The 16,898-nt window shown below is 42.5% G+C and overlaps 2 protein-coding genes and 1 pseudogene across 2 annotated transcripts in view; 1 reads left to right on the top strand and 2 right to left on the bottom strand.

Moving 5' to 3' along the window:
* Window positions 1-12,498, bottom strand: part of LOC146606886 (uncharacterized) — a 37,355-nt pseudogene extending 24,857 nt beyond the window's left edge.
* The window catches only part of LOC146606877 (protein NLRC3-like), a 563,637-nt gene that overhangs the window by 405,770 nt on the left and 140,969 nt on the right, over window positions 1-16,898 (top strand). The window lies entirely within an intron of this gene.
* The window catches only part of LOC146606884 (protein NLRC3-like), a 501,574-nt gene that overhangs the window by 223,442 nt on the left and 261,234 nt on the right, over window positions 1-16,898 (bottom strand). The window lies entirely within an intron of this gene.

Below are 16,898 nucleotides of genomic sequence, written 5' to 3' on the forward strand. Positions count from 1 at the left end.
AAAGCTCTGTAACTTCAGAGGTGATGTTCATATGTTGACTAATGGTTTTCTTTCATTTTTGATGTACTGCAGAATATTTGTATAAAATCCAGGCCAGGAAAATCTCCTTCATGTGTTTCTGTGTTTTGTCTTCAGCTACGTTGACACAAAGGCCTCTGCTGTGACGCTCACACCTTTGATAAAGTCTGGAGAGTGTCAGCTTCCTGTTTATAGATACAAAAATATGTAATGTTGTGAACTCTGGCCGCAGCGGCGCAAGAAAAAGGAGAATTACGGGAAGCACTCACAACAGGTAAAATCAAAATAACAAAGTAAAGTAGGATAAAATAAAAAACAACAAAAGAACAACACAATATACTTCCCCGTACTGTTACTGCTAACCTCTGTTAACCTAGTAACTCTTACCTTCTAACTGACAGCTGGTCAATAAACGAGCTCCATAAACGCTCCATATTCACCTTTACATGGAACATAAAGGGAAAAGAAGAAACACAGTGCTGTGTCAGCGTTAGACATATAGATATATCCTTGCTTTTAATACATTTGAAGGTGGGTGGGAGAGGTGCTTCTCCGCGTAGTCTACGGTCTCTTTGGGATCGGTAAAGCTTTTCCTCACATCACCATGGGTCACTAACAGCTTTGCAGGGTATAGCAGTCTGTACCTGACGCCGGTCATCCCACGTAGTCTTCCTCTCATATTTGCAAATGCGGCTCTGCGTTTCCAACAGAGGGAGGGAAATCTGGGAGGATGTTTATTTTAAAAACCCTTATACATCAGGTTCTTGTTCTCTGCAGCTTTCAGCAGAATTTCCTCACCAATGTGGTAGTAGTGCAATCTCAAGATGATGGGCCGAGGAAGATGACTTTGTTTGGGACGCTGGCGATTCACTCTATGTGCTCGATCGATGAGTGGCTTCTCCTCGAGAGATAGCGCCTCCGCCAACAGGTGTGAACCAACTCAGTCATCTTGGGTCCCTCTGTGCCTTCTGGTATTCCTGCAGTTCTTAAATGATTCCTCCTGGAGTGCTTCAAGAGCTCCACATCTCTCATCTAACTTCTTTACCTCCGCAGACAAACGCTCCACAGTGGCCTGGAGAGTGGCGATGGTGTCAGAGTGGTTCGAGGCACAGTCCTGCAGTTCAGTCAAAGTGTTATCATGCCTGGCCACGTCGCTTTTTATGTCCGAAATTGAGGGCTGGATGCTCTGGTTCAAGGATGATATCTCGCCTCCTATGGTGGTAGAAATCTCTAATATGCAAGTGTCCAGTGCTAGTTAGTTAGTTCTAGTTCTAGTGGTTAGTGGGGCTTTATTTGATGATTCTAGTGTGTGTTACATTGTTGTCATATTGTTGAGTCGCAGAGCTGTACAGTGTTACAGTTTCTGTAGAGTCTGGTATAAGGAACTCAGATCCCTCTGTGAATAATGTTCACTGAAACTGATCTGTAGTTAATGAACTAGTCAGGATTTACACTAGAGAATGTTTCTGCCATTACATGGCCTGTATTTGTAGAGCGCTTTACTCGTCCCTAAGGACCCCAAAGTGCTTTACACATCCAGTCATCCACCCATTCACACACTGGTGATGGCAAGCTTGTAGCCACAGCCACCCTGGGGCGCAACGACAGAGGCGAGGCTGCCGGACACTGGCGCCACCAGGCCCTCTGACCACCACCAGATCCTGTCTCAACCTCCTACATTCTTCCAGCAGGTTACACATTATTTTTTGTACTTGGAATCAAATATATGTGTCAGTTGGGCCTAGTGCAGGGGTCAGCAACCTTTAACACCCAAAGAGCCTTTTGGACCCGGTTTCCACGCAAAGGGTCAGGGTTCGGGAAAACACTGGGAGCCGCAAATACTTTGTGACATCTAAAATGAAGATAACACTGTGTATATTGTTTTTACCTTTATGCTTTGTGTGAACAACTACAGTGTGTTGCTTATGAAATCCATGAAGTGCTACAGAGAAAATTACATTTGATTTATGTAATGAACACATTTTGAGCTCTTAAAGAAATATAACAAAGGAAAGCTGAACTACAATGATCCATGTAGCAAACACAAACTGTTATATCGCCTTTGGGCTTTTGGAGCCTTGACCTGACTTTTTAAAAAAGCGCGTTCATGCAAACATCGTCGGGTCTGCCGTGATATGTTTACAACGGGACTTCTGCTCCTGAACCTCTGCGCACAGCGTCTGCAGGTAAGGTAACTTTATTTATACCCAAAGGCAAGGTAAATTTGCTTTACAGGAAAATGACAGCATTTGACATCCCTTTAAAAACACACATACCTAGTAAATATATAAAACTCACTGTGACACATATTTTAATATTTCGAATCAAAAACAGTTCTTATTTAATTCAGTGACAGCAACGGGGACAAAGCTGTTTTTATAACGCTTTGTCCTGCATCTCGGAAATAGAAACCTCCGTCCTGAGGGAAGAAGCTGAAATTCACCCCTTAGAGGATGGGAACCATTTTTAAGGATTGATAAAGCCGTCCTCTGTACCTGCTCAGAGTACAGGGAGGCTAAACAAGACTGTGGCTCACCTATCAGACGACTGGACCATCTCACTATCTGATTCAGAGAGTTTTTCTCTGTGACAGAGGTCTGACCGAACCATGCCACCAAACAAAAGGATAAAACAGACTCAATAAAAGAACGAGAAAACAAAGTTAAAATGTTTTGGTCAATGTGGAAATGAACAAGTTTCCTAAGGCAATAAAGGTGCTGGTGACCCTTTTTACAAACTGATTTGCAATTTTGATCAAAGTTCAGTTTTTCATTGATTATGGTCCCAAGATATTTATATGATTGTACTTGCTCTATTTTCTGACCTTTAATTAAAGTGACTCCGTGCCCATTTTGTTTCCTAAAATCAACAACCATGTCTTTTGTTTTAGATATGTTCAGCTGGAGATAAGACTCCTCCCACCACTGAACAAAGTCATCAATGACTGGGCCGTGGTTAGTTTCACCCTCTTTCAGTAAGCTGACAATAACAGAGTCATCTGCATATTTAATAATGACCCTGTTTTCATGTCTGCCCTGACACATGTTTGTATAGAGAGTGAATAATAAGGGCGATAGGACGCAGCCTTGAGGAGAACCTGTGGAGGAGAACACTGGGTCAGACAGAACCCCATTTATTCTCACTCTTTGTGACCTGTCAGTTAGAAAATCTAAAATCCAGCCCAGCAGGTTTTTCCTGATTTCAAACTGTTCTAAAAGTCTTTTAATTAAAATATGGGGCTGTGTTGTATTAAAAGCCGAAGAAAAGTCAATGAAAAGAAGTCTTGCAAAAGTCCCTTTACTCTCTACATGTTTAAGAATCAGATTTAGTAAAGTCAAAAGTGCGTCCTCCACTCCTCTGTTGGGCCTGTATGCAAACTGCATTGGATCCAGCTGACCTTCAGTCTCTTCATAATCACATTTCTGAGGATTTTTTCAAAGACTTTCATGACAACTGAAGTGAGGCAACAGGCCTGAAGTCGTTTAGATTTAGGGACAGGAACCACGACTGCTTCTTTGCAAAGAGAGGGCACATGTTGTGTTTGCAAGGATTTGTTAAAAATAACCTGAAATATAGGCCTGAGTTCATCAGCACAAGGTTTAATTAGGCGGCCACTAATATTATCAGGACCTGGCTCTTGTTCACATTGACTGTATGAAAGGCCTTTTTAACATCGCTGAGTTCAATGATAAAGTGCTGAGTATCTCTCAGTTTCTGTTTCACTTCCCAAATATCCTCGCTGAAATCAGAAGAACTAAAACGAGCAGAAAACATGTTTAAAGCATTTGAAAATCTCTGTCTGAATTAAAACATCTAAAATGACCTGACTGCTGCTCTGGGGATTTTGAAACCCTGCTATGGTTTTCATACAAGTCCAGGCAGACCCAAAAGTTTTTGCAGCAAATTTGCTTTCAAGAAGGATTTTGTCTGTTTTGCTTTCAACATCTCGATTTTCATTTCCTTGGTAGCTGTCTGAAAATCGGTAACAGCCCCTCTTTAAAGGCCTGTCTCTTTTTCCTTAAACAGGATTTGACACTTTTAGTGACCCATGGCTTATTGTTAGCGTAAATTTTAACGCGCTTACGGGGTATAATCATGTCTTTACAAAATACTGCACAGGAGCTAGTAACATCCACCAAAGCATCGAGATCATCTCCACAAGACTGAAGACGGGGCTGTACGAAGTCACTTTATCTCTACAGGACTGTAAGCTGTCGTCTGTGAGGCGTGAGCGTGTTTGTTTGAACACAGTTCACGGTGGAGAACAGCTGCTGACATAATGTGGATCCGAAGATCCATAACTGGCCTACCTGGGGCTGAAAGTCTCCATAAATGCAGGCGTTTCGGCGGCTACACCGGCTTCCACGAGTGTGACGCTTATTTTGAGAAAATAATAGAATATAAATGTATTTTTATATTCCAATATCACAATAATCTTCCAATGTAGAACTACAAGTTAAAAAAGAAGTAACATAAATCAAATCCACTTCAGCTAAATACTTCTCATTTATTTCCATCTTACATGCTGTGACTGCAGCCATTCCCACATCTCTGTGAATGGGACTCATGGACATGGATCAGTGGTTGTTGATCAATGGTCCTGAGAATCTGCATAATTAAGATGAAGGAACGGAGCTCCCAGCCCATCGTTCCTGCAGCTGCTTTCAGTCTTTATGCAAATGTCCTGTTTGTAAGACTGAAACCTGCAGCTGAGACTGAAGACGTCACCTGATGATGACGACACGTTTCTCCCACAAAACGCTGCGTCCAGATGAACAGAAGCAACAGACTCACTTTCCTGGATGATTGAGATGCATCAAGACTTCATTGTGTGTTACTTCTCATTCAGCACAGACACATTATTCCTGTTAGGTCATGTCAGCTGTCACTCAGTACAAGCACAACTGTGAACAACACAAACTTCTCTTCAATGTGTCACAGAAACACTAAGTGTGAGAGCCTGTATGACACACAGGACAGACTGTAAGCTCTGCTGGCTGCACAGCACTTTGTAGCAGTTTTCCAACATGTCCTCCACCCGTGATGTCAGTGGTGGGACCCCAGTCACAGCACTCAGCACCACCTCCTTTAAATGGATTTTATAGCAGTTCCTCCCGTTACTCGGTGCAACGCTTCTTAAATGTGTTTTTGCAGGATAAAACACAGCAGGTGGTGTAGAGAGGACGTCAGCTGACGGAGCAGAGGGAGGCAGACTGTGGATAAATGACAGAGTGAGAGGAGAGCAACCATGACAGAAGCACAGGTGTGGCAGATAGAAGTGGCTTTATAGACACTTATTGTCAGTCCTCGTGCATGCTGTGGAAATAAGTGTCTGTGTCATGAGGTGACATGTGAGCTTATCTTTGGTCAATAAAGCTGAACGACCAGTTTTCACTTTGCTTGTTACGCTTGTTTAGTGACGTCTGGGTTTCTGTGGAGCCCGAATTTTGATGAGTTCTGGTGAAATCATCTGAGATCATCTGAGCATCGGTGAAGAGTCAGCAGAGAAAGTGTGGGACAGAAGTTTGCTTTGGACACATGGACTGAAATCAAAAAGTAACAAACAGGATTTCCAATGGACAGTATGGAGAAGTGAAAGTACACAAAGGCTGTGCTGGAACACGTGTGTTACACTTTTTGACAGCTGAGAACAAAACACAATATTTTGCATCATCTCTGCAGTGTCTCTTCTTTCCTCTGCTGTTGTGCTTTTAGCTCCAAACTGTTTCAAATGGTTTGTCAGCAAGCTGACCTCTGACCTCTGCAGTACTAACTCCTGACCCGTACAAAGAGCGGGCGTTTCTGACCTTTGACCTGCAGCTGTATGTCTCTCAGTCTCAGTTCTTCTCTCCGTCACTGATGGAGCAGGTGTAGTTGCTGCTGACAGTCAGTCGTTTGTTTTCTCAGAGTGAGGCTGAAGTCTGAACTGTTCAGAGCATCAGGTCTCATCAACGTGCGCTGCTGTAACGCCGCTTTGTCCTCTGAGATCACCAGGTATGAAACCTGAGTGCTGACAGAGCAGCATGTTCCCCCTCATTCACCTCCACCACCACAGCCAAGGCATGCTGGGAAACTGAGGACACACAGACGGAGAACTGAAGTGTCTGCTGTGTGTTCATCTCAGAGTCCTCACAGGTGACACATTAGCTCCAGAACACCAAGCCAGGTGTTTGAAGCCTGACAGGGATTCTTCCCATCCAGAGGGAGGATTTAGCTGCACAACAATGAACATTAGTGTGTAGTTTAGAAACACAGACTGTGCCTGCACTGCATCTAGTGAAGAAAAGTGTTACTGCCAGAGAACGAGGCTCCTTTAAAGCAGCTGATATTAAGGTTGAAAAATCAACAATAAGCTGATGTAATCAACGTTTCACAAAATGGTCAGCAGCTAAAATCTGGAGCCGTTCTTTGGTGGTAATTAACAGTTTGTTCTTGTTAGCTAATTATGTCATTAAAGGTAGCAGCAGAAGCCTTGTGTTGAAAGCCCATTCACTCACACATTCACACAGTATGTGTGTGTCTGTGTTACACTGTGGACATCCCTTCTGTTGGAGCGCCATCTTGTGGCAGGTTTAAGAAATGTTCTTCTTGTAAATCCAAACTGATGCACCTCCATAGCAGACTGTGGAGGCTTTCAGTGACATGAAGACTTGATTTATACTGTCATATTCTCCTGTTACACAAAGCACAGCACGCTGAACATGGATGAACTGAAACTCCCAGCATCTGACTGAGGAAAAGCACAAATCATTCTCACACTGACTCCTGCTTGATTTTAGATTTGCTTTCAAATCCTCACACTTTCATATGAAGCACTAAATGGGCTCCAGACTGTTTATCTCAGCTTCCTGTCAAACACACTGCTGCTCACACCGAGGCTCAGTTTACTCCTCCAGCCTGGCTTAACCTGCTGTCTGTTAAAAACAGTCCCACACTCCTCTGTTTAATCCTTCTGATCAGACTCTTTGATTTTGTATTGTTTTTACCTGAAGTTGTGTTTTTGACATGGTTCTGTCTGTGAAATAAAGCTCACACACACACTGCTACAGTCCTTCATACACTTAGAAACGAAGCTGCTCCTTTCCTCAGTGCTGACACATAAAGAAGAGTTGCTTTTATATCCAACACGTCTCTGTTCCAGAAAACAGCTTCAGCAGCCTCTGAGTCTGAACTTGGAGTTGGTTATAAGCCACAGGCCTGTGTGCACAGCAATGAGGAAATATAATGCAGTAAGTGAAACATGGATGTGTGGAACAGATTATCCCAAAGGTTGATTCTGTTCATCTGGACGTTCTCAGTGAAACATTTGGTCTCTCGGTCAGGTGACTCCTTTAGTCTCAGCTGACTGCAGCTTTCCAAACCTTTGTCACTGGATCACTCACTTCATCTCCAACGTGTCCCTGACACAGACAGCTGGAGCCGTTACAGCAAAATCATTGATCATCGTTTTTAGAACATTAGCTGGTGTTAGTGGGCAGGCTAGCAGTGCTAATTGTTAGCACTAGTTCTGCTGCTCTCCCTTTGTCTCTGTTATTGTTGGTCTTTAGTGAACAATAGAAAGTGTCTTCATGAGACTGTTGCCTAATGTTCAAATGTAGATAACACCACCTGCACCAACCTGTTACACAGCACAACCCTCTGGTGTAGCTTTGGCTGGAGCACATATTGGCAGCTCCAGTGACATCACCACTCCATGGTGACATCATCTCTACAGACTGTGGCTGTTACATATCCTCACCTGGTAATAATAAGACTGTCCTCAGCTGCACACAGCTCCAAGATGAACAAACTGAAGTAAATACAAATTAGAGTTACGATAGATTGAAATCTTGTAATCAGAGCTAATTCTTAGTGAAACTCTCACAACATCATATCATGATCCTGGGTTAGTGTCTCGGTCTCAGATCACAACATCAGCACAGGCTTGGCTTGGGTGAGGTATTGAGTGGTTCTTGTCCATGACAGCTGCAGGTACAGTGCCATCAGCCATGCTGCACCACATGTCTGCCCAGGAACATTAGTGTGGCTGAGTCTCATGTAAACATTGTGCTAAAGTGGTGGGAAAGTGGCTGCAAGCTGGCTGCACTGTGTCCAATACTCTCAGTATGATATCCACAAACCTCTGAGTGTCACAGAGTGGGCCTGTGCTCAGCTCACTGTGCCCCATTCAATTCTACTTGCATAGTTTTACAAGTAAAATTAAAAGTTGCTCAATGATAAGTTATTGTAGTAACAACTAAGTCCATGGTCATTATTTGTTAATAGTAGCTTAAAGCTTCTGCACCAATCATGGAGCAGCAGGTTTAGAGCATGTGGATCTACAAAAGTAAGTCCCAGTAAGATGGGCTGAGCCTTACATACTAGAAGAAACATGTCATTCCCAGCAGATGAAGCGCCCTTTAAAGCAGGATCTCACTTTAAACCTAAAGAACTTGCTATGAGCATGCAGTGCATTCATGGTTATTATTCATACGATTGTGGGGAGCTAATAAAGTGCAACTATCACATTACATTTTATTATTAAATTGTTGTTAACAATCCCTTCACTTCTGCTTATCTAATTCATGGTTGCAGGATGGCTGACAGCTTCCATTAGGCAGGAGGTAATGTCCATTCTGGCCACAGTGCAACCCACAATGTGTAACTGACACTATTATATTGCATTATGTCACATTGTTACATCTTTTTAATAAATGATGACAGTCAGCTGAATTTGCTGCCCCCTTGGTGGAGGACATCAGGATCAGCAGCTCCATCACAAACACCACAGAAGAAGAACAACACTGGATCAGATTATCTGGACGTGTTTGACAGGGACAGTGTTCATGTTCATGGACATCAGGACAAAAACAGACGATGGAAACCTGCCAGATTTGAGCTAAACTGCTCGTTTCCATGTGTAGTCCCTGGGAGGTCACATGACCAACAAAGACACACAAGCTGTGTCCCAAAACGTCGGCTGCATCCTCCGGAGGCCGCATTTGAAGGCCGATGACGTCACAGCCAGGCGACGAAGGCTGTCCCGATTCCTCGACTCCTTCAAATGCGTCCTTCCTTCCCCCGAGTTTGAAGGATGGGTCGGGTGTGTCCTTCGTGGCCCACCATATCCCAGAATTCATAGCGCGGCCCAGCCAAATTTCAGCTGCCAACAATGGCGGCCGCTACTAAGTTTTAAAATTTAACGAGGGAGTACTACTTACTTACAATGAATTCCTTACACTATATAATTTTCCCGTCAGTGTTGGGGAATTCTCAATGGTGCTTGGTGCCATACCCTCAGGGACTTTAATGTTATATAAAAACACTGACAGCTCAATATCTGCCTCAGTCACTCTCCCTGATCCAGCTGAGTCAGCAGTGGGAAAAATCTGCTTTTCACAGGAACTTGGTAACAGCAATAAGAGAATACGTAGTTTATTCCAAGAAGATATCATGTCTCTCCCATATATAGAATATTCAATTCAATTCAATTCAATTCAATCTTTATTGGCAGACTACATGTCCATAAAAACAAGACAAGAAACACACACACACAACTCCCCCCCCCCCCCCCCCACACACACACACACACACAACACAAGGTATAAACCATTAAATATATATATGTATATAAATAAGTATATAAAGCATTTGTAAAAATATAAAACCATAATATACATAAAACACAATAAAACACAAGTACTTAAAATAAATCAATAAATACACAAACACTTTAACCAGTGCTTTCTGAGACTGGATGAGTAACGGGAACCACTCACTGTCGGATCTGTAAGTGCTAAAATTATACTGTTACTCGAACCATCCAGTCGTTCTCTAAAGTTGAACATTAACTTTCTTAAAAGTGCTTTAAAAGTCCAGACACCCACAGCTACAAACATCTGGCTGGCACTACCACTTCTAGGTATCCTGCAAAGGATTCTCATCGCATCATTATATGCAACATGCAGCTTCTGCATGCTACATTGTTTGTAGGATGACCACAAGGGGGCAGTATATAGCGGTGTGCAATACGCTTTAAACAAAGCCACTTTAACTGGAAGTGAACAAAAGCTGAATTTGCGTGCAATAGTATTTGCCTGCACATAGAGCTTACATCGCTGTCTGTATATGTCATCATCATCATTCATTTGCTCAGTAATAAAGTGACCGAGGTATTTCACCTTTTTATGAACTTCAAGAGTTTTTTGTGCCAGTTTAAACAAAGGGAAATTTAGCTGTTTATCCTGCTTGGTTCTACATATCAAAACAGCACTTTTAGCAGCATTGTACTCAATGTCATATTGCACACCATATTCAGTACAGACATTAAGAAGATCCTGTAACCCAGCACTGCTTGGACTAAAAACAACCAGGGCATCTGCATACATAAGATGATTTATCAGTGCTTCACCTAATATACACCCAGTGTTACAGGCTCTCAGCTGTATGGACAAATCATCAACATACAAATTAAATAAAATTGGAGACAAAATCCCACCCTGTCTGACACCATTGCTGACACCAAAGGGGGCAGAAATACTGCTTCCCCATTTAACCTGCATGTTCTGATGAGCGTACCAGTAAGAGAGAATCCTCACGATGTACTGAGGAACTCCCCGTGTCTTCAATTTATCAAAAAGTTTTCTGTGGTTCACTCGATCAAAAGCCTTAGAGGCATCAATGAAACACATGAGGACAGATGAATTTTTAGCCCTATACAACCTGACTATTTCCTTGAGTGCATATATGCACATGTCAGTGCCGTGCTTTGAAGCCAAACTGATTATCCAGAGAAGAGATGAACACACTAACTCTGTCAAACAGGATTCTTTCTAACACCTTAGATAAAATACTGGCTAGTGCAATCGGCCTGTAATTATCCAAGCAGCTCACTTTTGCAGCTTTGTCCTTCATAACTGGTACCAGTAAAATACACAGCATTGAGTCTGGTAATATGCCATGAATCATAAACCCAGTGAAGCAGAGCGCTACATGTTTTAAATGTTCTGCAGTGATGTGATCCAAACCAGAGGATTTATTATCAGACAACCTATGAATGGCTTCATATACTTCACGTGTCCTTACACTTATTGTGTCATTACTCATGTCAAGATTGTCCTCATATGGTTCACTTTTTATACAGTTAAACAACGCACTGTAATGCTGTCTCCATAATGCTGCAATGTTATCTGCCCCAGAAACACCTTCAACAGTTGATGGTAGAGATGGTTTACAGTTATTAAGAGCTTTCACCTCTTTCCAAAAATCTGCCATATTATTACACAACATTTTCCAAAGAATCTGCTCTCAGCATTTGCTCATTTTTAGTTATAAAGCGAACAGCGTACTTATATCTGGCATTCGCACATTTTTTCTGTTCAAATTCTGGGCCTTGTTTAGGTCTTCCAGCCATGGCCCAACATTTATAAGCTATGCGAGCTTCATCATGGTACATGGATACATGTTCTTTCCAGCCAGGTCTGATGTTAGGTTTCTTATGCTTATATTGTTTATCAAGCAGTGTGCCACTTTTATGCAGAGCAGTCACTATATCATCATACATGGAGCAGAGTAAATGTTTATGCAGAGCTTTCTTACAGTTGACATCTTTGCACAAAATAGCTTCTTTGGGCAAAGAAATGTTGTTCAGATGTATATCGGTATTACTATGATAAGCTAAGAAATCATCTTCACTACAAGCTGAACAGTCTAATTTTACACTGGTAGCAATATTGTTTCCAGTTGTTGCTGGCATTTGTTCCACATTCATAGTAAAACCAAAAGGTATATGATCTGACACAGTTACCTCATACCTAATAGTCATGTTTGCTAAAGCTGCATGTCCATCAGCTGTACAGATACAGTGGTCCAGCCATGATGTACTATGCCAGGCTTCACTTATGTATAGCTATCTGCAGGCAGTAACACTTTGGTAGACAGGATAAGATTATTAACTTGACAAAAATGAGTTAAGTGGTCAGCAAACTGAGAACTGCTGTCTGTGAGATCAGCATTAAAATCACCCAAAACATATATGCTGTAAGTATCATTGTCTTGAATAAATGCATTAATAAAAGCCAGCCTACTGAGGTATTCTTGCTCATTTTGACAAGATTCATAGGGAGTATAAATATTAAGAATGATAAAACTACTATTGTTCTGTGTATATTGTATACCAATACACCAGTCTACATCCAGTCTAATGGGCTTTATCATGGGGTCTATTTTTTTGTCCCAAAGCACAGCAACCCCTCCAGGTATTCTGCCTCTGACTATAGCTGTGCTGAGATCAGTTGTTGATTCCCCCACTCCCAAAAAACTTGCATTTAGACAGTTAAGTTTTCCCAGGTCCTGTTTGGACAACCATGTCTCCTGCAAGCATAAAATGTCACATTCTGCAAGCAGACTGTCCACAACAATCCGTCGAGCTTTGTCCCCTGCACTCTGTCCCAAACGTAGACCATGACAGTTGTAAGATAATACCCGGATAGACATCTTCATGTTGATACGTTGGTACCAAAAGGCGCAGTTATCTCCCCTGCTGGATCCACTGAGCTTGGCACCACCGTACCGGGCTTACGAGGTTCATAAAAACGCCGGACCAGAGCCCCTTCAGGCCAGAGTTCAGGATTGTACATTTCACCCACATCATTACATTCAGCAGTAACCTTGAAAGAGCTGAACCTGCTACGTTTACTAGCAATTTTTTGACAGGTCACATCTCTTTTAAGTTTCTCTCTCAAATACAGAGCAAGAGTTTCTGCATCTACATCCAGGGCAAATTTAGTGGCAAACACGCTCACCAATTTAGTTTTCACAGTTCTGATTGTACTCACAGCTCCAGTGCCGATAATCGATACAGGTCCAGGCCTCTTATTGTGTCCAGTGGTAGCAGCATGCATTCCTGAACCTGAATGAACCTTCTCCAGCTTGAGACGAGGCTTGCCATTTTTCACAACTTTACTCCATTGTGGAGAGCATGTAGAAAGCACTGTCTCAACGGGATCCTCCGTTGTTGCTGTAGTTTCCATATTACGGCCTCGGGCTGTCGTCGGAGCCCGATCTTGACCACATAGCAACATCTCCGGACAAAACGCTGACACTGTGCTTGTTGTCCCAGTCCTTGAAGCAGCCAAAGCTCCGGCTCCCTGCCTTCCGCGCGGGCCGCCTTTACTTCGATTCCCCCACCGCTCCTCTGCGTGTTTCCCCAGGGGAAAGTGGGAAGCGGTCCCCGACCCCTGAGCATTCAGCATAACAGGCACAGCCGGTACCTCAGGCTGACACTCAAGAACAGTCACACGTTGGTCGACCTCCACAGCATTGGTCATAACTTGCTCGCAGACATCCGCCTGTAGTTTAACTACATGTTTTAAAGCACCCACCTCAGCACACAGCTGGTCCATTCGCCGTAGTAGACAACACACATCCATGCTGGAGTATGTAACAGGCGGCAGATCATCCAGGTGATGAGAGACAAATCTTGGGATATTCTCCCCACACTCATTCAGCACTTTAAGACAGAGTTTAATATTGTTGGCGTCTTTATGCTGTCCTTTATATCCAACGCACCGCTGTGAGGTAGTGGGGCAGAGCTCAAACAAAACTTTCTTGGAGGCTTCAATCCCCTCGGATTCAAATGTGTTCGTGGCCAACAACACAATTTCATCCTGACTTAAAGTTTTGATTTTTACAGCAAGGAAATTAAGTAGTTCATCCTCTACAATTACCCTTCTATCAGTTGTTTTATATATCTCTGGTTTTAATCGTGACCGTTTGAAAGTCGGAGCTACATCTGCACCACCACCTGCTACATCCGCCATATTAATCAACGGAGAGATATCAACAATTCTTGCTTGAGGATGTCTCCAACTGGTCCTCTTTAGATTCACTTCTTAAAGGGATTTTCAAGGTCGCTGTTAATTTTTTAATTGCTCAAAGAAAAGAAAAGACGCGTCTTTGGAGATGCATGTGAAATGCTCCTTTATGCTCCAGACCTGTGAGTGGGCAGGAACCGACACTTACTGGAACCGACATGTTCCAGGATATCACCTGGAAGACAGTCTGGATGATCCCATAAATATCTAATTGTGAACAAGGTGAAGGAAATCTCATATAAAATTCTTCATAAATGTGACCCAGCCAGTCACTATATGGTAACATTTAAAAGAGACATAAATACTAATTGAACTTTCTGTGGGGATCATCCAGAAACTGTGGCACATCTCTTTTGGTTCCTCTACACAGAGATTCTGGAAGAATTTAGCAGTTTTGTTATTGTCCATATTTTAAGGGAGTTTTCTTTACGATGGGAAAATGTTTTATTCTGTTTCTTTAAGTTCCCCAGGAAGAATGATAAATGTTTTTTTATAAAATATTTGTTAATACTTTTAGCTATTTTATATCCATAAATGTAAGTTTATTAATAAAACACCATATTTCTGCCTTTTTATAAGGATATGAATTGTACATACAATCAATTTCAGACTCAACCAACAAAAAGCCTCTCAGAACAATATTTATATGTTGATTTTTTTCGCCTACTCATATCATCATTTTTTTTACTCCTGGTTCTGCATTTTCATGTTCTGTTCTTTTGTAAACTTCATCTGTTTGTATGTTGTATACTCATTGTGTTTCAATAAAGTTCGATTTAAAAAAAGGTACGTTCTAAACGAAGCTTCAGACGTCACTGATCACGTGACTCTGGCCAAACGAATCAAGCCTCGACACGGTGCTTCTGAAGCAGCGCGTTGATCTTTCTGACACACGCACCGGAGCGTCAGCTTCAAGCGGACCATCACTACGTCTCACATCTAAAGGTGTCAAGGTAACTTTGAACTGAGTTCAGTCAATCTGGAGTTTTTCCAAGTTTTCTGTTGCTCTCTGTGAGAGAAGAGCGTTAAAGGCGGGGCTCTCCAGAGTCCAGCAAAACAGGAAACCACAGCTGGGTGTGTGTAAGTGTGCAAACCAATAGAATGCATCGTGGTGGGGGGGGGGGCATCACGGGCAAGAAAAAAATAAAATAATCGGTCGTACCCATGCTTCCCCGACGTCATGCCAGCGCATATTGGGAAATTCGTAGGCACCGATCGGTTTTCTATCAGCCATTTGCTGGGAGTAAGGGCGCCCTCCGTTTGCGAGGTGCGCCTGCTGCTGGCGGCACAGGGAGGAGAGGGCGGGGCGGCGGGGAGTCTCTGGCTGGCTGGAGCGGCATCTAATAACCAACTCGCAAAACAAAATAAAAACAACAAACGGATATTATGATACAGACTTATAATCTGCACCAATGTTTTTTCTAAATTCTATAAAGTGAGCGCGAGAGCCCTCGGTGCGCCTGCGCGCTGCTGAAGTCAAAGTAAACTTTATTGTCATCTCCGCTACAGACAGTCCAGCATATAGAGAGACGAGACGACGAGGCTGCAGTTACAGCGGTGCAAGTAAACAAACAATAAATATAAGAAGAGTAAGAAAATAAATCTACACTTTAGGACTCGGGGTAAAGGATCAATAACAATTTAATTTATAATTTACAGTTTGATGATTTAAAGTCTCACACAACCCGTCAAAAGGGGCGGGGCCGGCTGCTTCCAAGTAGAGCACATTTCATTGATAATGATGTAAATCCAAGCCCATCATGGATTCACGATCTGAATCCTGGGTTGTGTGAAATCCCAGAAATCAACCTTAGACAAAGTGAATCTGTGAACTAAGGTGTAGGTCTGTTAGGCAGGGCTGTGCAGAGAGGTTTAAAGGGGCGGGTGCTCAAAGTTAAAAAGGGGCACATTGAACCAGGCTGAATAACAACAACACACTTTCATCAAGAATCTAATATGGGCAACAAGGCAAAGCAAACGTAGCCGATGCTTTACCTGATGGGTACAATGTTGCTGTTGAGGGGTTGCTGTGGATAGTGCTGGAGGGCAGGTAGGGCTGGACTGGGACAAAAAATCGGCCCGGGCATTTTGACTGGAGACCAACCCACCAAAAATGTGACGTCATTCATGGATAAAACCGCAAAGGATTCTGGGAACTTTTGGCAAGAGGTACTTGCAGGCTTTCAATTGAACTCAGTTACACAGCGATAAAAAGAAACACAAAAAATGGCAAGAAGCTGCTGTATTATTAACTGCAATAGCCGGTGTTGTGCCAAAAAGTGATTGTCTGCCAAAAACTGATTTCCGGTATTTGCAAAGAAACTGATTGCTCGTATTTAAATTGCTATAAGTAACTTGTTGGGCTATAATATGTGAAACATATGTCAAATGCATCCCTCATGGATGACACAAAGTCATACTGAGCTACAAACAACATTAGTGTAACAAGGTAGAAGCTGCAATCAGTCTGTGGCAGTGACTTTTATATAACCTTTATTTCTGCCGTAAAAAAAATCTAATTAACATTAAAAATGTATTTTGTAAGAAGTAGTTGGACAGCAGAAATGGCTCAAATATTACAATTATTTTTCCACTACTAATTAATTACCGTTGAGCTCAAAGGTTATATTAATACACGGTTAACGAATGTGTATTTATGAAGACGATTTGTGAGACGAACAAAGGTAAACGTACCTTTGTTCGTACGATGGTCTTTCGGTGCATTTCAAGGTCCTGTACCCATCCGTCGGTAAACTGTACCTGGGCTTGTTGCAGTGACCTGAAGTTACTAAACTTCATGAGTGTATGCACTCACTCCAAGAAGCGTATAATTATAAATCTGAGCGTGGTGAAAGTTGGGCAGCACGCTAACGTCTTTTGTCCCTCTGTGTGCTCGTAAGGGTCTGACCCTTTCACTCCTTTGATTTTTCCTCGTATCTTTTCTTTGTCTTTTCGTCGAGTCTGTCTTTGTACGGACCGGCATTGTTCTCCGTCGTTTTGTACATACCTTTTTTGTGCGGCAAAGAA

The sequence above is a fragment of the Diplotaxodon limnothrissa genome, unplaced genomic scaffold, assembly GCF_057381915.1.
Source record: "Diplotaxodon limnothrissa isolate DT_005_m unplaced genomic scaffold, D_limnothrissa_male_GT1.1 unmapped_scaffold_4, whole genome shotgun sequence".
NCBI lineage: Eukaryota > Metazoa > Chordata > Actinopteri > Cichliformes > Cichlidae > Diplotaxodon > Diplotaxodon limnothrissa.